This window comes from Vipera berus (assembly GCF_964194415.1).
Source record: "Vipera berus genome assembly, chromosome: Z".
Classification (NCBI taxonomy): Eukaryota; Metazoa; Chordata; class Lepidosauria; order Squamata; family Viperidae; genus Vipera; species Vipera berus.
In genome coordinates, this window is record NC_138205.1 from 130,076,743 (window position 1) to 130,085,916 (window position 9,174).

Genomic DNA, 9,174 nt, shown 5'->3' on the forward strand with positions numbered 1-9,174 from the left:
TACTTGGAAAGGGGGTCTTTTGGAACAGACAGCAACACCTGGGACCCTTTCAGCAGTTCGTGCATGCTCAGGAACCCTTCACAAGGCCTCCTGCTGAAGGTGGATCTCACAGCTGTTGCATTCGGATTCGGAAATTCGTGTTTTTGCCAGAGACGCACAGTTGTTGACATGTCTGAATTGCAGGTCTGGCCCTGAGGGGGGGGGGCTGCAAAAAGCCAGGACTGACCGTCCAAGCCCCCGTTATCTTTACAAGGTCAGGATGGTTGGAAGATGAGGCTTCCCTTGACCCTTTCCTTGACCCTTGCTCATAGCTGGCTCCCAGGAGCAAGACTTTGGAAAGGAAAATATATATACATATACATTTTCTTGCAGATGTTTCATGGCCCAACATCATTAGGGCTAGAAGGGAGGAGGAGGAAGAGGAGGAGGAGGAGATGATGATAGAGAAGTAGAAAAGGAGGAGAAGGAGGGGGAGGGGAAAGGGGAGGAGGAGGAGGAAGAGGAGAAGAAGGAGGAGGAGGAGGAGGAGGAGGAGGAGGAGGAGAAGAAGAAGAAGAAGAAGAAGAAGAAGAAGAAGAAGAAGAAGAAGAAGAAGAAGAAGAAGAAGAAGAAGAAGAAGAAGAAGAAGAAGAAGAAGAAGAATTAGGAGGAGGAAGAGTAGTATTAGTAAGAGGAGATGATGATAGAGAAGTAAAAATGGAGGAGGAGGAGGAGGAGGAGGAGGAGGAGGAGGAAGGAGAAGGAGGAGGAGAAGAGGAGGAGGAGGAGGAGGAGGGAGAAGAAGAAGAAGAAGAAGAAGAAGAAGAAGAAGAAGAAGAAGAAGAAGAAGAAGAAGAAGAAGAAGAAGAAGAAGAAGAAGAAGAAGAAGAAGAAGAATTAGGAGGAGGAAGAGTAGTATTAGTAAGAGGAGATGATGATAGAGAAGTAAAAATGGAGGAGGAGGAGGAGGAGGAGGAGGAGGAGGAGGAGGAGAAGGAGAAGAAGAAGAAGAAGAAGAAGAAGAAGAAGAAGAAGAAGAAGAAGAAGAAGAAGAAGAAGAAGAAGAAGAAGAAGAAGAAGAAGAAGAAGAAGAAGAAGAGGAGGAGGAGGAGGAGGAGGAGGAGGAGGGGGGGGAGAAGAAGAAGAAGAGGAGGAGGAGGGGGACCAAGGCTGTGTGTCCAAACAGGAGAGACTCTAAAATTGTTCTGCTTTTCCTCTTGCAAACTTCACAAATTCCTCTTTCCAAACTCCAAACTGGGAACCAGTAAGAAGGGAGAGGAGGAAACCAATTGGAGATACAACAGTTCTGGCATCTGCTGCGGGCATTGTGCAAAGTTTATAATTTTGTGTGGCAAGAATTCCACTGCGTGGAATCACGTAACACAGGTGGTCCTCAACTTACCACCACAGCTGAGCGCGAAATTTCTATTGCTGAGCAAGACCCTTGTTAAATGAGTTTTTCTCCCTTTTATGGCCTTTCTTGCCGTGGTTGTTAAGTGAATCACATGGTTGGTGAGTGAATCTGGCTTCCCCCCCATTGACTTTGCTTGTCGGAAGGTCATAAAAGGGGATCACGTGACCCCGGGACACTGCGACCCTACACTGCGACCGCCGTAAATACGAGTCAAGTTGCCAAGTGTTTGAATTTTGATCACCTGACCACAGGGATGTTGCCTCGGTCGCAAGTGTGAAAAACGGCCACAAGTCTCTTTTTCCAGTGCTATGGCAACTTGGAATGGTCAGTAAATGAACTGTTGTGAGTCAAGGACAACTATAGTAACCACAACACCTCTGAGAAAGGATTTCATTGTTTTATTGCTCTGAAGATCAACTTAGCCTGGGAACAAAATGTTGTCTAATATCTCTCTCTCTCTCTCTCTCTCTCTCTCTCTCTCTCTCTCTCTCTCTCTCTCTCTCTCTCTCTCTCTCTCTCTCTCTCTCTCTCTTCCTTCCATTTTCTTTCTTTCTTTTTTTCTTCCTTCCTTCCTTCCTCCTTCCTTCCTTCTTTCCATCCTCTTCTCTTTCTTGCTTTTTTCATTTCATTATTTCATTCCTTCCTTTTTTCCTTCCTTTCTTCCTGTTATTCTTTTCTTTCTTCCTTCTTTTTTCTCCTTCCTTCCTCTTTCCTTTCTCCTTTCTTCCTTCATTTCCTTCACTTGCTTTTCCTTCTTTCTTTTTCTTTTTCTTTTTCTTCCTTCCTTCCTCTCCTTTCCTTTCTTCCTTCATTCCCTTCAGTTGCTTTTCCTTCCTTCCTTCCTTCCTTCCTTCCTTCCTTCCTTTTCTTTCTTGCTTTCTTCCTGTTTCCTTCCTTCCTTCTTTCCTTCCCTCTATTTTCTTTTTCTTCCTTCCTTTTCCTCCTTCCTTCCTTCCTTCCTTCCTGTTTTCTTTCTCCATTCTTCCTTCATTTCCTTCACTTGCTTTTCCTCCTTCCTTCCTTCCTTCCTTCCTTCCTCTATTTTCTTTTTCTTCCTTCCTTTTTCTCCTTCCTTCCTTCCTTCCTTCCTTCCTTCCTTCCTGTTTTCTTTCTCCATTCTTCCTTCATTTCCTTCACTTGCTTTTCCTCCTTCCTTCCTTCCTTCCTTCCTTCCTCTATTTTCTTTTTCTTCCTTCCTTTTTCTCCTTCCTTCCTTCCTTCCTTCCTTCCTGTTTTCTTTCTCCATTCTTCCTTCATTTCCTTCACTTGCTTTTCCTCCTTCCTTCCTTCCTTCCTTCCTTCCTTCCTCTATTTTCTTTTTCTTCCTTCCTTTTTCTCCTTCCTTCCTTCCTTCCTGTTTTCTTTCTCCATTCTTCCTTCATTTCCTTCACTTGCTTTTCCTCCTTCCTTCCTTCCTTCCTTCCTTCCTTCCTTCCTTCCTCTATTTTCTTTTTCTTCCTTCCTTTTTCTCCTTCCTTCCTTCCTTCCTTCCTTCCTGTTTTCTTTCTCCATTCTTCCTTCATTTCCTTCACTTGCTTTTCTTCCTTCCTTCCTTCCTTCCTTCCTTCCTTCCTTCCTTCCTTCCTGTTTTCTTTCTCCATTCTTCCTTCATTTCCTTCACTTGCTTTTCCTCCTTCCTTGCTTCCTTCCTTCCTTTCGTTCTTCCTTCCTTCCTTTCTTTCTTTTCTCTTTTCTCTTTCTGGCTAGCCACGGCACAAGCCAGCAGCTCTTTCAGATCATAGCAGCATATGGCTTGGCAGATAAAAGGAATCGGCAGTGGTTTTGCAAAATGTGTGTGTAATGCGGCTCTGATTAAAATCTGGGCAGCTCAGACAAAATTTTCCCCAGGCTGAGAACAGGTGGGGTCGATGTGGATGAGGGTTTATGTGGTGCATCGAGTAACCTGAAAAAACTCCTTGCTTTGAGCATCTGGCTGGGCTTGTGTGCGTCGCATTCAGGCAAGGAGGCAAAGAGGTAAATGAAATTATCCAGAGTGACGTTTCGGTTTGCCCAAAGAAGGAACTGGATTGAATTAAGAGAACCACAATCTTGAGCCACCTGGAATAGGATAGGAGAGGAGAGGAGAGGAGAGGATACGATAGGATACGATAGGATAATGGGAATAGAATAGAATAGAATAGAATAGAATAGAATAGGATAGGATAGGATAGGATAGGATAGGATAGGATAGGATAGGATAGGATAGGATAGGATAGGATAGGATAGGATAGAATAGAATAGAATAGAATAGAATAGAATAGAATAGAATAGAATAGAATAGAATAGAATAGAATAGAGGATAGGATAGGATAGGATAGGATAGGATAGGATAGGATAGGATAGGATAGAATAGAATAGAATAGAATAGAATAGAATAGAATAGAATAGAATAGAATAGAATTAGAATAGAATAGAATAGAATAGAATAGAATAGAATAGAATAGAATAGAATAGAATAGAATAGAATAGAATAGAATAGAATAGAATAGAAGGATAGGATAGGATAGGATAGGATAGGATAGGATAGGATAGGATAGGATAGGATAGGATAGGATAGGATAGAATAGAATAGAATAGAATAGAATAGAATAGAATAGAATAGAATAGAATAGAATAGAATAGAATAGAATAGAACAGAATAGAACAGAATAGAATAGAATAGAATAGAATTAGGATAGAATAGAATAGAATAGAATAGAATAGAATAGAATAGAATAGAATAGAATAGAATAGAATAGAATAGAATAGAATAGAATAGAATAGAATAGAATAGAATAGAATAGAATAGAATAGAATAGAATTAGGATAGGATAGAATAGAATAGAATAGAATAGAATAGAATAGAATAGAATAGAATAGAATAGAATAGAATAGAATAGAATAGAATAGAATAGAATAGAATAGAATAGAATAGAATAGAATAGAATAGAATAGAATTCTTTATTGGTTGGACACACAACAAATTTCTTTTTGGTGCATAAGCTCTCAGTGTACATGCAAGTCATAGTGATAATCATTATCATATACAACTTGAAAATATATTCATCATAAATCATGGAATACAACACTTCATCATAAATCATAAGATGCAACAGTGATAGTCATAGAGTACTAGCTAAGCAAACAACATAAATCATACTAAAGAAAAGCCAATATAAATTGTAACATGTAAGCAGCAAAGTCACAGTCATAAGGAGATAAGGATAGGCAATAGGAAAGATGAGCAGTATCACAGTAATGCAGCTTTGCTTTGACAGTGTTGTAGGAATTAGTTGTTAAGCTGACTGACGGCATGGGGGGGGGGAAACTGTCCTTATGTCTAGTTGTCTGGTGTGCAATGCCCTATAGCGGGGGGGGGGGGTGTCTTCAAACTTGGCCCTTTTATATGACTTGTGGACTTCAACTCCCAGAATTCCTCCATTAGGTAGCTGGACTGGGGAGGGGAGAGGAGAGGAGAGAGAAGGGAGGGGAAGGGAAGGGAAGGGAAGGGAAGGGAAGGGAAGGGAAGGGAAGGGAGGGAGGGAGGGAGGGAGGGAGGAAGGAAGGAAGGAAGGAAGGAAGGAAGGAAGGAAGGAAGAAGAGAGGAGAGAGATGGGAGGGAGGGAGGGAGGGAAGGAGGAAGGAAGGAAGGAAGGAAGGAAGGAAGGAAGGAAGGAAGGAAGGAAGGAAGGAAGAAGAGAGGAGAGAGATGGGAGGGACGAAGGAAGGAAGAAGATAGGAGGGAAGGAAGGAGGAGGAGAGAAAGAGAGGAAGGGAGGGAGAGAGGGAGGGAGGGAGGGAGGGAGGGAGGAAGGAAGGAAGGAGGAGGAGAGAAAGAGATGGAGGGAGGGAGGGAGGGAGGGAGGGAGGGAGGGAGGGAGGAAGGAAGGAAGGAAGAAGAGAGGAGAGAGATGGGAGGGAGGAAGGAAGGAAGGAGGGAAGGAAAGAGGAAGGAGAGAAAGAGGGAGGGAGGGAGAGAGGGAGGGAGGAAGGAAGGAAGGAAGAGGAACAAGGGATGGAGGGAGGAGGAAGGAGGAGGAAGGGACAGAGAGGGAGGAGAAGGGAAGGGAAACATGGACGTCCTATAATGTTTTTATCATTATGCTGAGAACAGCAATATTACCAATCCTTTCCAAAAGTTGCTTCTCCCACCCCTTCTTTTTAATCTAGCTTTGATAGGTTTAGGGTTCCCCATACTGATTCCGGGAACAATGTGGTCTGGCTCACTAACTAATCTGGCTCTTGTTCCACACTATTTACGACGGTTGCCGTGTCCCAGGGTCACGTGATCACCATTTGTGACCATCCCAGCTGGCTTCCGACAAGCAAAATCAATGGGGTTAAGTCAGATTCGCTTAATGGCCATGTGATTCACTTAAAAAACTGCATGGACTTGCTTAAAAACCGCAGTCGATTTCAGTTAGAAACCAGTAATTGTTTCGTTCTCCAGCTCAACTCTTACTTGTACGGATGTTATATTAAATCTGTTTCCATTGGCATTTAAAATATCAATTATTATTAATAATTAATCCTAATGTTTGAAAACCAACTTCGTTTTTCCACCGGCCAATGTCCCTTTAAGTTTTCTGCTATGCTTAGATTGCAGCCGGATTTATTACACTGTAGTTTTAAAGGTTTGTGTATGTTACAGCACTCTGGTTCCTTCTCAGAATACTACATCTGGAATTAATTTAGCAAAAAGGGTAGCAAATTAGGACGGCAAACATATGCGTATTTGCATGAATTATACATCTTGCGGCCTCCAGATTTTCCCTTGGCACCCAGAGAGGGATGGTTTCGCTGGGCGGGGAGGTGGGGCTAGTTGACCTTTAAGGTCCCCTCCGATTCAGATATTTTGCTTTTCTAGTCCAGTCCTGGCACTGTTCATGGAGGGAGCGAAGAGGCATTTTGAACAGAAAGAGGCAGTTTCTCTGTTGACACTGAGAACAAGAAGTGACAGATTGAAACTAAAAGCCAAAAAAAAAAGTTTTAAGTGATTAAGAAGTGGGATAATCTGCTGGGAATTTTCAAAGCAATACAGTAACCTTTGGGGAATTGTGTTTGCGTGTGTTTGTGTGCGGGTGTATATTCTAACACGTAAAAAAAGAGAGAATTCCTTGTATTGGTTGGAAATATATCTATATATTTATATCTATCTATATTTGTATATATATCTACATCTAGCTGTTTATAGCTATATACATTTATCTGTTGTCTGTCTGTCTGTCTGTCTGTCTGTCTGTCTGTCTGTCTGTCTATCTATCTATCTATCTATCTATCTATCTATCTATCTATCTATCTATCTATCTCTACATATCATCCGTGTCTGTCTCTACATATCATCCGTGTCTGTCTCTACATATCATCCGTGTCTGTCTCTCTATCTGTATGTATCATCCATGTCTGTGTGTCTGTCTATCTCTACATATCATCCATCCGTCTGTTTATCTGTCTGTCTATCCCTATGTATCATCCATCCATCCATTATCTATCTATCTATCCATCCATCCATTATCTATCTATGTCTGTCTGTTTATGTATCTATCTCTACCTATCATCCCTGTCTGTCTATCTATCTCTACATATCATCCATCCGTCTGTCAATCTGTTTATCTGTCTATATATCCCTATGTATCATCCATCCATCCATCTGTCTATTATCTATCCATCCATCCATCATCTATCTGTCTATATCTATCTATCTCTACGTATCATCCATCCGTCAATCTGTCAATCTGTTTATCTATCTGTCTCTGTCTGCTTATCTATCCATCCATGTATCTTTCTCTCTAGTCCACAATTTACAATCTTTCATTGAGTGACTATTCAAAGTTAGAAGGACACTGAAAAAAAATGAATTATGACCATTGCAGCATCTTCATAGTCATGTGATCAAAATTCAGATGCTTGGCAGTCTCCCGGGGTCATGTGATCCTCTTTTGCGACCTTCTGACAAGCTAGTCAATGGGGGAAGCCCAGATTCGCTTAACAACCATATTACCAACTTAATAACTGCAGGGATTCACTTAACAACTGTGGCAAGGAAGTTTATAAGGTTATCTGTCCCACATAACAACAGAAATTTTGGGCTCAGTTTTGGCTTTAAGTCAAGTATAAATATTATAAACAAAAATATATAAAGAAAAATATGCATTTAGGTATATGTAAATATATATGTAAATATACCTACATGCATAAAAGTATGTAAATATAAATATATGTATATGCATAGACATTTTTGCAAAAATGTCAAATTTGGGGCCACACTGCCCTCTACTGGCTATCTCTTAATATTACAAAACCAAGGTAGACTTGCAATTCAGGTGTGAATCTCTGAATATTTCTCTCCCTTATTGAGCAACCAGAAGATTCATTGCCTTTACACATAGTCCTCGACTTAGGACCACAATTGATCACGAAACTTCTGCTGCTAAGCAAGGAAGTTGTTAAGTGAGTTTTGCCCCATTTTGTGACCTTTCTTGCCACATCTGTTAAGTGAAACATTGCAGTTGTTACGTTTGTCACACTGTTTTTAATCCATGCATGTTAACTGAGGGAATTCTGGGACTTAAATTCAATGCATGCTGGCTGGGGAATTCTGGGAGCCGAAGTCCATACATTGCTGGCTGGCTGTGGAATTCTGGGAGCTGAAGTCCATGCATGCAGGCAGGCATGCTGGCTGGAGAATTCTGGGAGTAGCATTGGTGGCTGGGGAATTCTGGGAGATGGAAGTCCATGCATGCATGCATGCTGGGGAATTCTGGGACTTGAAGTCCAGCTTTCTTTAAGTGGCCAAGGCTGATAGACACTGCTCTGTCACATCCGTTCCCTTGCGTGCGGCCTCCATCTGTGTTTCCAGGACATCCCAGTCTCGCAGACTCTGAATTTGCACTTCACACGCTCACAGGGGCCACCTTTGACTCTCCTCTCTGGGGCGGGCGTCTCCTTCCCACTCCGTCCATGCCATGCGTTTCCTCCAGATGCGGCACAGGGCAAGAGAGAGGCTGGGAAAAGAACGAGCATGGCTTCCCTTTCAGATGTTCAGTGCTCCGGATCACTGAGGTGAGGCTGGGTCACACACCATGAGGACTAGATGCTTGAAAACAGGCCCCAGGGAGGAAAGGACAAAAGGAACCCTGCAACCTGCAACAGTTCGAATGTCTGACATAACTGGGATTTTTCGGGAATCACGCAAGACCTTTTTCTAGATTTTGACTCGTCCCGTCTCTCCAGCTGCCGAAAACTCACCTGGCACAGCTGATGCCTTTTAATATAATTTTGCCATTTAAAAGACTTTGCAAGTAAGTGATTTATGATTTGGGTTTGTGCCAAACGAAGTTCTCCTGAGAGGCTTCATTAGGTCCACATTTGCACCCCTGGACCGTTTTCATCCGATTTCCAAGTTTCCAGGGAAAGGAGAAGTTTGGCACACAGTGCGAATCCAATTTGGTGCATCGGAGATTCAGGGTATTTCATAAATATGAAAAATAAGTCCCCCTAGGTTCTCCCTTACCAATTCTTTTGAGACATTCAGTGCTTCGTCTAGCAATTTTATTTATGCAAAAAAACAAAAAAACCATCTCAGACAGCACTCCAGACTTGTTTTACAGGTAGTCCTCAACAGTTCATTTAATGACTGTCTGAAGTTACAATGAAAAAAGTGATTTATGACCGGGTTTGGGGTTGTTTTTTTTTACACTTATGACCGTTGCAGCATCCCTATGGTCATGTGACAAAAATTCAGGTGCTGTCCTGGGGTGTGTGTGTGTCACATGATCCCCTTTTGCAACCTGACAAGAAAA

The 9,174-nt window shown here is 42.0% G+C and overlaps 1 long non-coding RNA gene across 1 annotated transcript in view; it reads left to right on the plus strand.

Annotated features, from left to right (window-relative positions):
- The window catches only part of LOC308677644, a 792,073-nt gene that overhangs the window by 525,475 nt on the left and 257,424 nt on the right, over positions 1–9,174 (plus strand). The gene's annotated exons all lie outside the window — the stretch shown is intronic.